This window comes from Chaetodon trifascialis, chromosome 15, assembly GCF_039877785.1.
Source record: "Chaetodon trifascialis isolate fChaTrf1 chromosome 15, fChaTrf1.hap1, whole genome shotgun sequence".
NCBI lineage: Eukaryota > Metazoa > Chordata > Actinopteri > Chaetodontiformes > Chaetodontidae > Chaetodon > Chaetodon trifascialis.
Window position 1 is genome coordinate 1,182,008 of NC_092070.1, and position 19,752 is coordinate 1,201,759.

Consider the following 19,752-nt stretch of genomic DNA (forward strand, 5'->3'; position numbering starts at 1 on the left):
CAAACTTCATTTTCTCCTCTTACCGCTGAGGCACGCACAGACTCAGTTTCTTTTCTTCCGTTCTAGAATCTCAGTATCCCGGAGCCGGATTTGTAGAAGTATTGCTCTGGCATGCAGCTTGACTGTGGCCTCACTGTTTTGTTGGAAAATGAACACATAATCACTGTGTATTATTACATTGTGGTAAAGAGACTTGATAACAAAAGATGTTTTGCTGTTGGAAGACAAAAGCCAGACTAAAAAGGTACGTCTTGAGTTTGCTTGTGTCCACATTCTTTGTTTTCCTCAGGTCCTTAGGCAAACTGTTCCACAAATGCAGGCCGTAATGGTAAAAGGAGGCCTCACCATATGTTTTGGTTAAAACTTTTGGAGTAATTAAAAGGCCACTGCCTGAAGACCTGAGAGTTCTAGAGGGCACATATGTCAAAAGCAAATCAGATAAATAATTAGGACCGAGACCATTAAGAGGACCTTCTGAAGCAGACAGGTAACCAGTGCAGAAAATTAAAAATTGGTGTAATGTGTGCTGTCTTTCTGGTCCTCGTCAGAACTTGCGCAGCTGAGTTTTGAAGATACTGTAGTGGAGTAATGCTTTTTTTAGAGAGACCAGAAAGAAGAGCGTTACAGTAATCTAGCCCACAGGTGATAAAAGCGTGCATTAGTGTCTCTGTGTTGGCTTGAGATAAAAATGGCGGAAACTGTGCTAAGCTGGTTTAAATCCTACTTGTCAGATCGCTCTCCGTTTGTACATGTGAATGACGACTCCTCTGTGCTCGCTAAAATCAGCTATGGAGTTCTGCAGGGTTCTGTGCTTGGACCAATGTAACTCCCATGTAAAACAAATTTACAGACTGCCTTTTTTCACTTACTTAATATTGCAAAAATCAGGCATATTTTGTCTCAAAATGATGCAGAAAAACTAGTATATGCATTTGTAACTTCCAGGCTGGATTTTTTGCAATTCCTGACTATAAGGCTGCCCAAATTTGTTGCTGAATATTCTCCAGTTGCTCCAGAATGCTGCAGCACGTGTTCTGACAAAAATGAGGAAGAGAGATCATATTTCTCTAATATTAGCCACTCTGCACTGGCTCCCTGTAAAGTTTAGAATAGAATTTAAAATTCTCCTCCTTACTTACAAAGCCATAAATGGCCAGGCACCTTCTTATCTTAAGGAGCTCATAGTACCTTATTACCCCACTCGAACACTGCGTTCCCAGAATGCAGGTCTACTTATGGTTCCTAAAGTCTCCAAAAGAAGAACAGGAGTAGGGTATTTAGCTATCAAGCTCCTCTCCTGTGGAACCATCTTCCAGTCTTTGTCCGGGAGGCAGACACTGTCTCTACATTTAAGAGTAAGCTTAAAACTTTCCTTTTTGATAAAGCTTAAAGTTAGGGCTGGCTCAGGCTTGTCCTGGACCAGCCCCTAGTTATGCTGCTATAGCATTAGACTGTCGGGGGACTTCCAAAGATACACCGAGCTCCTCTGTCCTTTTCTACTGTACCTCTCCATCTGCATGCTTTCATGTCCTACCACGGCGTGTTACTCACTTAGCTCCTTCCCCGGAGTCTCTGTGCTTTGTCGTCTTGCAGGTTCCTATGGATAATGGTTGAATCTGGATTGTGGATTGCAGCTACGTCTCCTGCCATGGCCCTGCCTGCCATCCACTGGAACTGCTACTACTGTTATTACATCTACTGTTATTGTGATTGCATTTCTGTCTGTCTCTCTCTCTGTCTGTCTCTCTCTCTCTCTCTCTCTCTGACTGCATTTCTGCCTGTCTCTCTCTGTCTGTCTCTCTCTCTCTCTTCCTTGCCGCAATTTTTCCTTGCCGCTGTCACCAAGTGCTTGCTCATGAGGGAATTGTTGGTTCTCTGTAGATAAAAGAGCTCGGCCTATACCAGCTCTATATGGAAAGTGTCCTGAGACAACTTTTTTTGTGATTTGGTGCTATACAAATAAAATTGAAAAATTGAATTGAATTGAGAGGTCGGAGGATCAACTGGCCCAGTTGAAGACTTTTTCTACAACAGCTTCAGAAGATAAACTGGGAGAGATAGCCAACAACGTGAGAGGATGGCTGGCTGGGTAGGGTGCAGTCCCTGGGGGTGAGGATGATGAGGATGATCCAATTACTGGTTGGCAGGGTGAGAGAAGATGAGAATGTTGGCAGATTAGAAGCAGATTGAAGCATCCAGGCTGGCAATGAGGGAGATCTAGCACTTGTGCTAACATTGTGTTTTCCTGTCCTCCAGATCTCCCTTGTGTCCAGGAACAAGATTACCACAATAAGCTTTGGCCTGAAACATCGCTACTGCAGAAGGTGACAGAGCAGTCTGGTGGATACTAATGGGAAAGCTGGACTAGACCATTTGTTGGTAACAGATACCATGATTCAACATCAGTATTAAACAAGATAAAGAAATGTAGTTTTCTTCAGGTAATAGTTAACAGGTAAATAACTGGTAAATATAATCAGTTTTACTTACAGGTCAGTAGATAGCTATTCCTCGTAAATTAACTGTCTTCAACAGTCATCAGTCTCGTTTTTGCCTGACAAATTACGATTTACTGATTGTAATTTATTTGTTTACTTTTCATGTTGATTCCACATTGTTGTGAATGCTATGTAATATGAATGTGAATTTATTTTTACTGCTCTTAATCACACCTTACCATCCAGCTAGAGAATGCTCAGTGATGTCTCTACTAATAATGGGACAAATGATTCAAGACGTGGGAGCGTCTGTCAAGTAAAAGTGCGCGTGCCAGATGAAGCCTCAATTCAAGACTTGTATTGTTCTTGTGGAAATCACATTACCGATGAGAAATGAGGCCTCGGTTTGTGTGGATTCCATAACTTTCTCATTCCAAGTATCGCTTTGCAGGTTCGAAACCTGTGCTTCTTTGTGGGTGTGTCGGCGTTTATGGTAGTGTGGTGTCAGTGTTTCAGCATGTCAGTAGCGAGTTAGTACCGAGTTCAGTAGATAATATAAATAGATTATTAGCAAGTGAACTAGATTATATAGGTAGGTCAGTATTAGTGCTATTATAACATTTATTATTAATAGTCATAGTGTTATTATTAGTATTAGCTTCTATTAGTTAGGTAAGGACAATTACACCAAACCTAGCTGGAGGGTTACAATGTTGTACATTGTGATATTTGGTACGATATATTGTGATATAGTGTCCTGAGACAACTTCTGTTGTGATTTAGCACTGTACAAATAAAATTGAATTCAATTCAATTATTTCATCCTCTCTGTCTATGGAGCCTCCAAGAAAGAGGAAGTCTTTGTTAGGATTCTGCAGTCTGTCTTATCCTTGTGTTTCATTTTTCCCTTTCCCCAGTGTAGATTGTATCTGTTCTTGTATCTGTTTGTTTTCCCCCTGTCTGTGTAGCTGGGTGTGTCTCTACACCTGGCCTGCTCCGCCTTTCCCAACGCACTCCAGAGGCTCATGGTGCTGATTAGGCACAGGTTAAAAGGAGAGAGCTCTCTCCTACCTGTTGCCGGATTGTTCCTGACTCCTTCCTACCGAGTCCTGTATCCTGGTGTGATCGTGTGTTCAGTATTGTGAGTACTTACTCTCTTTCTCCTCCACTCGTGAGTGGATGTTCCTCATATGTACTACCACTTACGGTGTGTCTCTCTGTTTCAGTTGCCTGCCTGCTATGTCCGTGTGTGCCTTGCCTCAGACCCATCACTATGGAGCTCCCTTAGTTTTCTCCACTCTATTAGAGTTCATTTTCTGTTATGTTATTTTTCCACTCCTTTTGAGTGCGCTTTTGGTTATCAATAAATGTTGTTCTTTTACTCACCTTCTCTCTGCTCTGCATCCTTGGGTCCTGTCAAAACTTTAGGTGCAAACCTTAACAGAACAATCCGGCCAGAATGGACCCAGCAGATCCAGTGAAGAAAGCAGTTTCTTTCCAGGGCGTGTTGCCTGGCCAGCATGAGCAACTATTCCGGGTGCTCTATGACTCTAACCAGCATAAGGCGTCTCAGGTGGCTGAGCTCTCACGCCACATGGCCCAGCTTGCTAGTTTAATCATTAATGACAGGCGACCGTTCAAACAAACAAAAAAAAAAAAGACAATTTTTTGTTTGAGGCACCTGTTAGTATTTGGGATTGAGGCAATTCCACAGGAAGTATATGTACAGTTCTGCAAAAGTTAGGAAGAGCTTACAACTAGCTGTTGCTATCTGAGTTTTACTTGACATTTTCATTTTGTTTTTGTTTTGTGGATTTTGGGGAGTTTTTCTGGGACAAGGACTGAGGGATGTGTTACTATGCCTCAAACTAGGCCCATATATGTGTTTGTTCTTCCTCAGGGAGGCTGCGGCGGTGCTTCCCCACGGAGTCTGTTTCACTTGGAAACCTTTCACTCCACATTTTACACAGGACTCAAGGGTAGTCCCCTTAATTTTGTGAGTTGGAATGTCCAGGGCCTAAACCACCCGGTAAAAAGAAAGAAAATATTCGCCCATCTCAAACAGCTTAAAACAGATATGGCCTTCCTACAGGAAATGCACTTGTGCTCCTCTGATAACTCCAAACTTATGGTGGGCTGGATGAGGCAGCATTTTCACTCCACCCTCCAGGCAAAGGCAAGGGAGGTCTCCATCCTGGTAGCCAATCACATATTATTTGAAACAGACAATATGACAGCGGATAAAAATGGAAGATTTCTAATTGTTTCTGGGAAGCTATTCAACACAAAAGTTGTCCTTGCAAATGTATACGCTCCAAATGTAGATGATGTCAGCCTTTTTGACTGTTTTCTCTTTCTTCCAGGAATAGAGTAGACTACATTTTTATTGACAATAGATTAATCCCCCAAGTTTGCTCTTGTACATACCATGGAATTGTCATATCCGACCACACCCCTGTAGTTATGTCACTGCTTCTCCGTGATGCACCACAATCTATGAGGCAATGGCGCTTTAACTCCACCTTACTCTCAGATAGTGAGTTTGTTAGATTTATTGAACAAAAAATCAGCTTCTTTTTTGTAACTAATGTCACTCCAGGTGTGTCCGCTCTTGTGATCTGGGATACACTTTAGGCCTACTTAAGGGGGGAAATCATAGCGTTTACAGCAAACAAGAAAAGACTTTCTCAGAAAGAGCAACTGGATTTGACATCCAAAATTAAAGAGATTGATCAGCAATATGCACATAGTCAAACCCCCAAACTATATAACAAGTGCTTGGAACTAAAAACTAAGTTTGACCTTCTTACCACCTACCAAACACAGAACATATTGTTAAAACTCAAGAGTAATTACTACGAGCATGGTGAGAAATGTGGGAAGCTGTTGTCCAGCCAACTACGAGGGCAAAGGGCTAAACAACTCATAAAAAGTATTCACACTGTACACCTCCAGGACCCTGAGGTGTGCAGGAAAGATTGTGGCTGATCCCTCCCACCCCGGGCACAAACTCTTTGAGTCACTCCCCTCTAGCAGGAGGCTGCAGTCCATCAGGACCAAAACCTCACGCCACAAGAACATTTTTTTCCCGACTGCTGTCAGCCTTATCAACAAGGCCTGGAACCCCACCCCCACCACCACCCCCAACACTCTTCACACTCAGCCTCTGCCTCTACTTGTCACACTGACATTGCCATAACTCTATGCTTTACATCAGGCCTGGAGTGGCTAATCGGGAGGACCGGGACAATTCCTGGTGGGCTGGTCTGATGTTTGGGCCGCGAGGGCCTACCGCTGTCCCTGGGCCGCCTCCGCCTCCATTGGCAGCGCTTTTTTCTTTTCTTTTCTTTTTTTTGTCGACGCACCCTGACATAACACGTCCGTGCACCGGGTCAGTGGTGTTTGAAAGATGAAAGAGCAAGAGCAAGGGTGGTGCAGAGAAGACAAGAATCAAAAAGAGGAAAGGTCTGGAAACAGACGCAGCCAAATGTGCTAAATTTGGCAACTTTTTCACTAAAACAAGCTTGCGGTTGGAAACGACAAATGAGGACGACGAAACGGGTACGACAAGATGTTGAACTTTGCCCGCAAACCACCGTTCAAGTTAATTATCATGTCAATGAATTGCGTCGGGTTGTGGCATATAACATAACGCTATTTAAATTATAGTATGATGCGACGCCACATAACTGGGAAACTTTGTCTTGTAGCCCCTCAGAGTCAGAAGCAAGATCCAGCACCAAGCACCAGCCATGAGCCCACATGCCCAGAGTGTCCACTTTCTATGGCCAAACGAACACTTATTTGAATAGAATATAGATTCAGATATTGTTGAAAAGGATGTGTTGTAAAGAATAATATTGAGGTTGTGCACTGTTCAATGTTGATATAAATCTACATTGTGAAACAACCCTTACTTGCACTGAACTGGAAATATTTTAGAAAAATACACTGAATTACAAAGCTTTACATAACAGTGCACTATTGTAGACTTAAAATGTAAGGTTATAATTACATGATTTTAATTATAATAGGTTGTGATCTAAAGTGGGCCGGTCTGAGGCATGAAACTCCAGGGCTGAAAATGAGTCCCACTCCAGCCCTGCTTTACATTAACGCTCAGCTTGGATTTCTTTCTGAAAAAACAGACTGTGGTTTGGAAAAACAGACTTTGATCCTGAAAAAACAGACTTGTTTATATTGTTATATTTTTTACTTTTTAATAGCTTATTTTTAGTAGACGTGTCTTGCACCAACTTCACCAAAACAGATTCCTCGTATGTGTAAAATGGTACTTGGCAATAAAGCTTTTTCTGATTCTGATTCTGAGGGCAGCCTGAAGGCGGATCCCGACAAGATCAGAGCAGTGGAAGAGTGGCCTGTCCCGGAGAAACCGGAAGGAGGTTCAGCGTTTTCTTGGATTCGCTAACTTCTATCGCAGGTTTGTCCAGGACTACAGTAAAATAGTTATCCCTTTGACCAAGCTGACTCCTTCCAAAGTGAAGTTTAGCCGGTCAATGGAGGCTGACAGAGCCTTCAAGAAACTCAAGGGGCTGTTTACATCCGCGCCCCTTCTGGTTCAACCTAACCCTGCCAAGCCATTCATACTTCATTCATACTTTGAAGTATGAAACAATTCAAGATGCACTACATGTTCTTGCCCCATTCCACCAGGGCACAGTTGAGCTTTCTGCTGAAAAGATTTTGTCTGCTTCAAAGATTATTCCACTGCTGAGAAGGGCTCACCTCAGATAGTGGAAGACAGCTTAGTGAGAATCTGCTCCAACGGGTCAGCGCACATTCATCACAATTTGAAGCACAAAGTGACATAACCCAACTTACTGGACCCAAAAAAACAAAAACAAAAGTGGGCTTCTTAAGTCAGGGTCTTCAAGAGGCTGTTACAAGGCTGAAGTATGAATGTGCCAACATTATCAGGAACTCTGCAGTAAATTCTGCTAGTGCACAACCCAAGGTCAGGTAGCAGCCTCTTCAGCAACAGCATCAACAACATCCATGAACAACAGTAAGTACAGTAAGTTTAAGTTTCTTTGTTTTATCAAAATTAACACTATTTGGCAGTAATATGAGCCATTGTTAATGTTTTTTTGTTTTTTTTTAGATGACCTTTGGCATATATATATATATATACATATATATATATATATATATATATATATATATATATATATATATATATATATATATATATATATATATATATATATATATATATATATATATATATATATATATATATAAATCAAAAAAATATTTTACTAATGAGCATGAACATCTGCCTGTGTGAACTGTTACAAGGATTAATGTTTATACAATCACAGAAAGTGTCCACTCAGGTGATGAGCTAAATTTGTTTTATTTCTTTGCACAGCAGGTAAAACTGAATGAAGCTTCTTGTAGTGAACCTTTTAGCAAACCAAGGCTGCGAAGCTTCAGTGGTTCAGGACGCCCCAGTTTGTCGTCACTAGTCTTTACTACCTAGAAAGGCTCAGGATAAAACTGAACCATGTTGTCCATGACGTGGGTTGTATTTTTATATTTAAATGCAAATAAAGGTTTGTGTTTAAAAAAAAAGACAGCGAGAGAGAGAGAGAGAGAGAGAGAGAGAGAGAGAGAGAGAGAGAGAGAGAGAGAGAGAGAGAGAGAGAGAGAGAGAATAAGCGCCTCCTCCTCGAGAACCAGGCTTGGCTGGCAAAGACCAGTCTCAGTCAGAAGGAGCGTTCGGCCATCAAACTGTCGTCCTATCGTGCCGGAATCTGAACGCTGATCGCTGTTGCTATTGCTGGATCTACGGTATGTGTTCTCGAACACTATCGCTAGCATATTGTGTATGAACAACCGGGTCTGCAGCGAGAGTTGTTTGGATCAGATGGCGGTCATGTCGCATTGACTGTCACTCATTTCGTAGGCGAGTGTTTGTGCTGTTGAGCGGGATGCGCAGCATCTGCAGCGTCCATGTCAGGAAAGCTTTTGACGAAGCATCTATCTCGACCTAACATAACGTGTTAGTATGGGTGGTAATCAACCCAGAATGATCTGTAACCTCCAGTGTGTGTGCCAGTCAGATCTAGCCGGAACCTGGTTAGTTGACTAGAAACGTGAAAAACACTTGGACAAATGTCTCTCTGAACAAGTTTAAGTGCCATAAGAATTTGAATGCACACACTTGTCTTTAATGCCTGATTTTCCTTAATTTGAGCATTGACTACAGGCCTGTTATCATTATTGCATGATCAGAGGAACACAAAGAAAGTGCAGTTTTTGCCTTTGCATCCAAGTCAGTGATGTTACTCCTTGCATTACTAAGATGAATGAGTTTGAGAACAGCTGTTAATATATTATGATAGACATTTTTCATAGTCATTGTTGCTTATTTAGGGCCCTGTACTGCTCAATTAAGGACTTCTGGAGGTCCCTGGATCCACGCTGGAAAACAGAAATCAGCCAGTAAGTAATCTAATAATTTCATTTCACTGGTTACAAGTCAAGATGCTCCAGAATTCTCTGGAGTTTACCCCTCTGACCCAGTGTGCTTACACCCACTGCCACGAACAATGCAGAGGAAGATATTCATAGACTTACTCCTGAAATAAAGACAACAAAGCTGGACAGAGATTAGCAAACATAGATATTTTTGAAATTGTTAATCAGTCAATTTTAACAGTTCTTCCCCTCAATCATTCATGTCGGGTGCATTGATGAATAAATGAGTAGCAAAAAGCTTCACATACAGCATGTGAGCTAAAATGAATTTAACAGGAGTATCAACTTATTACCAAGGATACTTTAGCATGCCGAGGCTGGGGATCAAACCACTGACCACCTGATAGGTGGACGACCGCTCTACGCACAGCTGCCCCTTTATACATCTACTGGGTAGCATTCACAAACAATTAGGACCGGTACAACAAGTTTCACATATAGTTATTTTATTTCCCTAGTTATTTATTCTAAGGAGCTGTGTTGGCTGTATCAAACAGGCTGCTAACCAAGCTAACCAGATGCTACTGAAGTAATAAGCATATTCCTGCTGGTAGGACCGGGGATCATTTTATGCTTAGTGCTTCCACTTTTTCTTGCCGACATTTGTCAAATTTTCACTCAGTCATGGTACTGTTGCCACAGCTCAACAAACTTTTCTTCTCTTTCGTTGTCCCACATGACAGTAGCAAACGCAGCATCCCTCCTCCTCCTCTCTGCCATGGCTACCTAACTACACTTTGGAGAGAGCACCCGATGGGTCAACGCTCAGGAACATGTTGTGGGAGATGTCACACTAGGCACGTCAAGACAAAACAAATTCTCTCATGCAAGTCTTTTCATCGGGGTCTAATCAGGTGTCCCTGATGCTGCACCTTAGGTCATTTTTTGCCATTTACACTACATGAGTATAGATGCCCGATTGGCGCTCATGATTGGTCATAATACTGGCAGTTGTTCGGACGTGACAAAATTGTCTCTGGGCTAGATTCGTGTATTTTAATCCCAACATTAGCAGTTACTTTGCAGATTCGCATTTTACACACATAATATGTAATCACCAAATATAAATAGCTTAAACTCTCCAACAGTGTATTAAGTAGTTAACTTGACCTCAAACTTTAAAAGACTAAGTATTGTACATGCAAGTACATATTGTCAATAGTATTTCTGTACTTTTGCCATAGTAATATTTTGAATGCAGAACTTTGACTTTTAAGATCTTCAATGTTCTTAGTTGGTAGAGCGATTTCTCTGGTTAATTCTGATAATAAATCGAGACTTTGGCACGCTAACTAGTTCAGTGGCCCCGTGCCGTTGGCGTCTAACTTCTTAGAGAGACGAAAGGCGTTCAGCCATATGAGTAATAGCAGGTCTGTGATGTTCTTAGATGTCCACAGCTGCATGTGCTACACTGAGTGGATCGGCATGTGTCTACCCTTCGATGAGAGGCCATTGAACCCCACACGTGATAGGAACTGGGGATTACTTGATACTTAATACTTGATCGAATACTTTTGATAAATCAACCAAAAGAGCAGCGCAGTGCTTTACATTATCTATAGCTGACACAACATCATTTAAAATTTGTGAAGTGGCAGCAATTGTGCTATGGTTTGTTCTCAAGTCGGATTGGTGGGTGGTCAAAATATCTATTTAAAATGATTTATTTTTTTTTTTTAACACCAATGAGTTCAAGAGTTTTAGTTAAGCATGATAGTTTTGAAATAGGACTGTAGTTGTTAGGTCACTTTTATCTCCTCACTTGTGCATGGGTAAAGCCGACTTCCATGCTTTGGGAAGTGACAGTTGACAGTTGTTTGTTGCTTCAGTTTGGAACCTCGTTTCTACTTAGGAGAACATACCTGGCAGTCATGTGTTTGCACTGCAGGTGTCATTTCAGTGTCACACTCATGAAACAACAGGGGTAATTGCACACTGAAAGGTTTGTCTTGTCCAGGCATTTCAAACATGGGTGTACTGTTTTCTGCACTATAGGGCGCACTGGATTATAAGGCGCACTGTCAATGAATGGTCTATTTTCGAACTTTTTTCATATATAAAGCGCACCGGACTTTAAGGCGCATTAAGCGAAACAAAACAGTCAGATAAGTCAATCAGTCAAACTTTATTAAACGCGTTCACAATAACTATCAACATTGTTCAAACGTTAATGAGCGTATTCACAATAACTCCCAACCTTATTCAGTTGTAACACGTAAAAAAACCACAGTCTGATACCGCTAAATCAAATGTTAGCGTATTCACAATAACTCTCGAAATTGTTCAGTTATAACATGTAAAATACAACACAATACACTCACTTTATCACTTCATTCCTCGTCCACAAATCCCTCAAATTCTTCATCTTCAGTGTCCGAGTTAAGCAGTTGGGCGATTACGGCATTCAGCATGCCCGCATCCTTCTTGTCATTATCCGAGTCAGTGTCATTGCTGTTACCTGGCAGTTCAGTGATGATTCTGGCCTTTGTGAAAGCTCGGACCACAGTTGAGACTGATACCTGAGCCCAGGCATCCACGATCCATTGTCAGATATTGGCGTAAGTCGCCCGGCGCTGTCTCCCTGTCTTGGTGAATGTATGTTCGCCTTCTGTCATCCACTGCTCCCACGCAACTCACAGTTTAACTTTGAACGCCCTGTTGACACCAATATCTAACGGCTGGAGTTCTTTAGTTAATCCACCTGGAATGATGGCAAGCTCCGAATTAGTTTGCTTCACTTGGTTTTTGACAGCATTGGTGAGATGGGAGCGCATGGAGTCCCAGATCAATAGGGATGGAGATTTGTGGAAAAAGCCATCCGGTCTCTTGACATAAATTTCTCTCAGCCACTCACTCATCTTTTCCTCGTCCATCCAGCCCTTTGGGTTAGCTTTGATGATGACGTTAGCTGGAAACTTTTCTTTTGGCAAAGTCTTCCTCTTGAAAATGACCATGGGTGGAAGTTTCTGGCCATTAGCCTGGCAACCGAGAACTACAGTGAAGGATGACTTCTCGTTCCCTGTGGTACGTATAGACACTGTTCTGGTCCCTGTTTTCTCCACAGTGTGGTTCACGGGGACATCAAAGGTGAGGGGAACCTCATCCATGTTAGTGATGTGCTCTGGCCAGATCTTCTTTTCAGTGATCTGGTTTTTGCAGTATGCGCAGAAAGTGGCCAGCTTTTCTTTGTAATCTTTTGGCAGTTGCTACGAGATGGTAGTTCGTGTGTGGATGGAGAGATCACGTCTTTTCATAAAACAAAAGCACCAAGCAACACACACACACACATACACACACACACACACACACACACACACACACACACACACACACACACACACATTATCAGTAAACAGAGCTTGCGTCTTAGATTCTTGCACTGTTCATTAAACATTAAGACATTTCTAGAATGAGCTGGTTTACCTTTTAAGGTATGCAAATGTATCATTTCTTGATCTCAGTCAGTATAAATTCAACCTAAATATAGATTACATGCTGTTCAAGTTTGGCATGACTTTAGAAGTCACCGTCTACTCAGTGGCACTTTTATTGCTTTGAATGGACATTATTGGTGGTAAGCACACAGGGCTCAGGTGTTGTGAGTACTCGCGTAAAGGACACGTGGTGGTAGAGACACAGGTGAAACTAGGTGCTGATGGTTGTGGACTTGATGCTTGAGATAGGTGGAGGTGGTGGCAGAGGCGCTGGAGCTGGAGATTGGTACAGGAGAACTCACTTAGCAAAAAGAAAAAGAGGAGCTCAAGCACTAATAATTCACACGAGAGAAACTAAACTAAATATACACAAACTCACAAGTAGCATGGGCAAACAGCCAACTATACCACTAAGCAGCAGAAACAATCAGGAAACGAGTCCTCTGCAGTCCACAGTCTTTATGCTATGCTTGATTGTGATGCTTGGAGCCAGCTGCCAAGCCACCTGGAGAACCACGCCCACCGTCTGCCAAAACAGGAAACACAGGAAACAAAGCCCCACACTTCTCCATAGTACACAAGAAAATAACTGAAGTTGCTGAACCACCACACCCTGTTTAGATAGGTGTTCTGGTAATCTGTTTTATGTGTGCCGTATTAGTTGGATGTTATTTCTTATGTATGTGGTTGCGGTAGTCACTTTTCTAATGAAGGTTTTTTTTTTTTGTTTCTGAATGTTTGTAATACCCTGGTAAAGGGTTACGGTTAGGGCTGATACTAAATCAGGTTACTTGAACCTTTAAAGTTCAATGACATTATGACCCTATCTTATCCTACCTTTTACATCACACATAAGAACTTGTTCTCAACCCACATTGGCTTTCCTGCTGAAGTCTACTTCTTATCTAAGTCACAAACATGAACTCTTGTTCTTGTCCTGCACCTTAGCTTGTTGAACTACTCACCAAACATTCACTTGGGAAAAAAACTATAGTAGTATAGTTTTTTGTCTCTGCTAATTTGCTGTAAAAAAAAACAAAAAAACAAACTCTAATGGCAGGGAAACAATTCACATCCACATTTTGGTAATTTTGACAATATACCATGTTTTACAATTGATTGATTTTTTTTTATTTATTTTTTTTAAATTTTCAAATTCTGCAATTCCATGTATGTTTTCAGTATCACAGATATCATAGGGCCCTGGTTCTTCTCTGAAAACAGCTGCCTGCCGCAGGCAAAAACAAAGCTACAAGAGCAGTGAGAGTAAACCAAAATAGTTAAGTAAGTTGCGGGCTGAACAGCTAAAGAATGAGATTAAACTCACTATGCAAAGCCAAGGGGAGACATAGATTCAGGTGATATTCTTTCAGAGTTCATCACTACAAGCAGACTGTCACATTGTCATGACACACTGTTATTATAAAGATGTCAATTATAGCCATATTAGTAATACAATGAAAAACATGTTATAACAGCATTTTGACTACAAAAGGGAAACTGCTGCATAGACTTAAAATGAATTATAACTTAAAGCATTTTATGGATGCTCTTGCCCAGTTGTGAACAAAGATTGATTCATGGGGTTTAGAGTACATCAAGACTAACTATACACACCTGAACAATCACTCAGTAAGGACTCATGATAGTCTATAATAGTCCATGCATATCATTGTATGTGTTTAGCAAAGTGAAGTACATATTAATGCTAAAATCATACATGCTTCAATGTTACATTTCTATTGCTGGTGGTAAGAAAAGGGTAATGCATTTTCATTAATTTAAAAGAATCTATGCTGCATCATAAGAGATCATTATGTAAGATGAATTACAATAAAATTTGATTGCTTTTAGAATGGAACCAGTGTTTCCTCTACCATTGCCCTGGGGACACCTTTGTTTTTGAAAGAAACAAAATAGTTTATTTGTGACCAGCCACGAGAAAACCAGGAACAAGTCTCTCGGGGGGCATTTTGAGTTATTTACAGATTCTGAGTTTCTAAGCTTTCCAATGATGTCTAACACATGGAAATCTGAAAATATTTGAAGACGATGTGGCCATTTGAATGTAGGCACTTCTCAAACTAGTTTAGAGAAATCCAGCCTGAAAGATTCTTTGTATGTATGTATGTATGTATGTATGTATGTATGTATGTATGTATGTGTTAAAATCAGTGTATAACAAACATCAGCAGTTTCAGTACAGGCTATTATTCAATTCAATTCAATTCAATTCAATTCAATTCAATTCAATTCAATTTGTATAGCGCCAAATCACAACAGAAGTTGTCTCAGGACACTTTCCATATAGAGCTGGTACAGACCAAGCTCTTTTATCTACAAAGAAACCAACAATTCCCCCATGAGCAAGCACTTGGCGACAGTGGCGAGGAAAAACTTCCTTTTAACAGGCAGAAACCTCGAGCAGAACCAGACTCTGGGTGGGCGGCCATCTGCCTCGACCGGTTGGGTGAGAGAGGAAGAGCAAGAGAGGGAGAGTGAGACAGACAGACAGACAGACAGACAGACAGACAGACAGAAATGCAGTCAGAGAGACAGACATGCAATCACAGTAACAGTGACAGTGAATGTAATAATAGCAGTAGCAGTTGCAGTGGATGTCAGGCAGGGCCAAGGCAGGAGACGCAGCTGAAATCCACAATCCAGATTCAGCCACTGTCCATGGGAACCTGCAAGACGACAAAGCACAGAGACTCCGGGGAAGGAGCTAAGTTAGTAACACGCCGTGGTAGGACATGAGAGCGTGCGGATGGAGAGGGACAGAAGGACAGAGGAGCTCGGTGTATCTTTGGATGTCCCCTGACAGTCTAATCCTATAGCAGCATAACTATGGGCTGGTCCAGGACAAGCCTGAGCCAGCCCTAACTATAAGCTTTATCAAAAAGGAAAGTTTTAAGCCTACTCTTAAATGTAGAGACAGTGTCTGCCTCCCGGACAAAGACTGGAAGATGGTTCCACAGGAGAGGAGCTTGATCGCTAAATGCTCTGACTCCTGTTCTGCTTTTTGAGACTTTAGGAACCATAAGTGGACCTGCATTCTGGGAACGCAGTGTTCGAGTAGTGCAATAAGGTACTACGAGCTCTTTAAGATAAGAAGGTGCCTGGCCATTTATGGCTTTGTAAGTAAGGAGGAGAATTTTAAACTCTATTCTAAACTTTACAGGGAGCCAGTGCAAAGTGGCGAGTATTGGAGAAATATGATCTCGCTTCCTGGTTTTTGTCAGAACACGTGCTGCAGCGTTCTGGAGCAACTGGAGAATATTCAGCAACGAATTTGGGCAGCCTGATAGTAAGGAATTGCAATAATCCAGCCTGGAAGTTACAAATGCATGGACTAGTTTTTCTGCATCATTTTGAGACAAAATATGCCTGATTTTTGCGATATTACGTAGGTGAAAAAAGGCAGTCCTTGAAATTTGTTTTACATGGGAGTGAAAGGACATGTCTTGGTCAAAGATGACTCCCAGATTCTTTACAGTGGTGCTGGAGGCCATCCATAGCTGCTATGTCATCAGAAAGTGACTTTCTAAGATGTTTAGGGCCTACTACTATAACTTCAGTTTTGTCCGAGTTTAGCGTCAGAAAATTGCAGGTCGTCCAGGTCTTTATGTCATGAAGACATGCTTGTAGTCTAGTTAACTGACTGGTTTCTTCCGGTTTCATTGATAAATATAGCTGGGTATCATCTGCATAGCAATGAAAATTTATTGAGTGCTTCCTGATAATCTTACCTAAAGGAAGCATATATAAGGTGAATAGAATTGGTCCAAGCACAGAACCCTGCGGAACTCCATAGCTGACTTTAGTGAGCACAGAGGAGTCATCATTAACGCGTACAAACTGAGAGCAATCTGACAAGTAGGATTTAAACCAGCATGGAATCTGGTATATTCCATATTATGGAATCTTTGTCATCCTAAAGCTGTGAACAGTTGTTTAAATTTAGACATGTCAGGCCAGACGGTGTGTACGTGTGTGTACGTGTGTGTGTGTGTGTGTGTGTGTGTGTGTGTGTGTGTGTGTGTGTGTGTGTGTGTGTGTGTGTGTGTGTGTACACGTGTGTGTGTGTGTGTGTGTACACGTGTGTGTGTGTGTGTACGTGTGTTTGAAAGCAGCAGTGGACTGTGGGCCGACATACATGATGAGTTGGCCAAAAAGAAAAACCCTTCCTCGTTTCTACAGTTTGTTTTGGTGAAGTTTTATTCCAACACAAATGAGTATAAAAACTTACTCAAAGTTTAATACGCATGTCAACAGGTTATGTGAGATGTCTGGCTTTTGTGCGTGTGTTGTGTGCGCGCGCACGCGTGCATGTGCCTGTGCTTAACTTTACATTAAATAAATTCAGCGCACAAAAACAAAAATGAGGAAATTCTTGTGTTATTGGTGTGTACAGAAGGGTCATGATTTTGTGTGTGTGTGTATGTGTGTGTGTGTGTGTGTGTGTGTGTGTGTGTGTGTGAGAGAGAGAGAGAGAGAGAGAGAGAGATCAAATGAACAATCAAACTGTTTCTTTATTAAAATATAAAATTAATTCATTTATACATTTATTAATATGCCATACCATATGTCTGTATTATGCTCTTTAACAAAATATTTCAGCATGAAAGCATTTGTTTTTAATGTGTGACACCGTCCTGTATCATAACTACATCTCTGACATTTGTAACAAACCAAACCGTGTGAAAATCGGGTAAAAATTAGAGGAGTTATGATGATTAGAGTAGCTGGACATACACCTTCCTCCACAGAAATAAATGCACTGGGGACGCATGGGAGACCCATCCAAGATGGCGGCCGCGCTTAACGTCAGCTCCAATAGGAAGTGTCAGTCAATGAGGCGTCTACGTATATTATGTCTATGGATACTTATTTCTAATATTAAATAAAATAAACCAAATTCTGTCACTCTGTGGTGCAGTGGGATGGATAAGTCTGCTGCTGAATGAGCTCCTGTGGCTGATCAGCACATTGATATTACGCTCCAGCTCCTCCGCTGCAAGGCCAAGGGATTCTCAAGTCAAGTCAAGTCAACTTTATTGTCAATGCTGGAGATTAACAGAGGCTGGCACTTGATGATCATAAACTCCACGAGGGGTGAACAGTGTCTACAAATCACCACAGAGCCGTGCGTCTTACCTCCTTGAATGAGGGCTCTGTCTGCTCGGTAGCATATTAGCTGGTCCAGCTGGATGGCAGAGTGCTGTTATTGAGCCATGTCTGCGTGTGTGGGGTTTCATTTGCAGATTGCTGTGTTGTCGATATCAAAAAGAATCTCACGGCTGTATGTGCGCATTGGGACAAACAAGCGCGACGTAAACATAAAATCACTCAAACACACCGATGAAGACAAACATGAAGACGCCACATTTCAACTTACATCTTCTGCAAAAAAACAAAAATCACTAATTTAAAAAAAAAAATCTCAACTTTACTCAACTTGCACTGGGCCAACTTGTTGCTGGTTTTCTCGTGGCGGGTCACATTTATGGTATTTGGTGTATTCCTCACCTTAAGACAGTTCAGAGACCTATGTTTTGAAATTTTATTTTGAAATTTCTGCTTCATTCCTTTTCTGCTCATCTTTCTTTCTATCTCTCTCTCTCCCTCTCCCTCTCTCTCTCTGACATATCGTCTTCTCAATGCTCGAAGTGTAGGGTATTTTTAGGGTAGGGTATTTTTTATATTATAATGTAGGCAAAGACTTGTTTCAGCAATTAGCCTGTTCGGAAAGTAGCCTTGCTAAGTGTTAAAGTAACTAGCATGCCCTATTTCACTGTACAGATATGCATGCATTTTGTTAAGTTGTGCTTTCTTGTAGAAACTACAGAATTAGCACCACTGTGCTATTCCCTTTATACTCTTCTTACTATGTCTATTCAAAGAGCTAAAATCCCACAGGTGAGTCTTTGCTATCTGACCTGTAGTGGTCCATTTTTCAGCCAGCCAGTTTTAGGGGTTCAGTCCCCTAAATCTGTCCCCCTTTTTAGATTTTGAATATTGCTTGCTCCAGTCAGTATAAATTTGTTCCTATGGCGAGGTATCTATGATTAGGACCACTGAAACACAGCATCAGAAATCCACCTCAATTTCAGACTCCCAGTTCAAGCATTTCATTAGCCTTTATTGTTGTTGCCACCCCTTTGTGTTCGCATTCCAGTTTAACCCAGTTAACTCAATGTGTTCTTTCAGCCGTTCTCCATCACTTTATGAAACGCACCCCTCACAAAACCCACCCCACCCCTCCTCAGCATGTGAAGATGCAGTCTTGTGTAACTCTCACACTCTAAACCAGTTTCATCCAGTTCATGAGGTGTTGCCAAGAAACCAGGTCTGTGCTTATGTGCATGTATGTATGTGTATGTCTGTTTGCTTGTGTGTGTGTGTGCAAGCGTACACTTGTGTGTGTGCGTGCATGCGCGCATGAATTTGAAGGGCCAGGGATTCCTTGGCTATGTGAAAGCAGATAGCTGGAATTTTCCTGTTCCTGCAGCCAGTATTATATAAGAGCCTGGAATACGAGAGAGCAGAGCACCATGCCTTTCCTTGCCTCATTCTGTTCTTTGACATTTATTTACTATTACTTTTATCATCAAGTAATAGTGCCATAGCTGTCAACAAGAAATTGTACATTTATAAACCCCAGCTGAATTTTCAATTGTTCCGATATTGGAAAGGTATGCAGGGAAGGGCTTTTGGATGGTGTTTGACTATCTCATTAGTGCTTCAATTGGAGATAAGGTGGGCCTTTATTGATCCCCAGATGGGAAATTTGGTTGTTGTAGCAGCAAAATTACAGAATAAATAAAGATAAGTGGAGCCATAGAAACAAACAAACAAACAAACAAACAAACAAACAAAAAGACAGGTATATGAATAAGATAAGCAAACAAAGAATACAAGGGCAATTTAAGATAATATTACAAAGTAAAATGACAGGGATGTGATTAATTATATACACACACACACACACACACACACACATACATATGTATGTATGTATGCATATATATGTACTGTGTGTGTACATGTATGTATGTACAAGTACCGCTGGTATCTACTCTATGCTGTATTTTTATCAGCCATAGGTAATCTCTCTCATGTCAAGGTGTCGTCTCACTCTTTCCTCACTTTGGGGTGGATTGGGTCTCACTGGTAGAGTAACAAATGCCTTTGTATTGAGAATGTGGATGAGAAGATTGATCTGATCAAGTGTTTCTTTGTTTTTTTGTGAAAATGGGGACATATTTGCCCTGCTGCTCCTAGTTTTGAGACTCTGTGTGTGTGTGTCTGTGTATTTAGTGTAAATAAATGAAGACCTGGGGTTTTGATGCTCAGAGGAGAACAATGACACT

At 41.3% G+C, this 19,752-nt stretch overlaps 1 protein-coding gene across 2 annotated transcripts in view; it reads left to right on the top strand.

The window, feature by feature from the left end:
* The first annotated feature begins 8,132 nt into the window (after window positions 1-8,132).
* Window positions 8,133-19,752, top strand: part of abat (4-aminobutyrate aminotransferase) — a 104,903-nt gene continuing 93,283 nt past the window's right edge. The window contains exons 1-2 of one of the 2 annotated variants that reach the window (XM_070980232.1): window positions 8,133-8,252; window positions 8,838-8,906. The gene's annotated coding sequence lies outside the window, so the exon portion shown is untranslated. Of the gene's footprint in view, window positions 8,253-8,837; window positions 8,907-18,143; window positions 18,729-19,752 lie in introns of those variants that run through there. The other variant, XM_070980234.1, reaches the window with a different exon arrangement.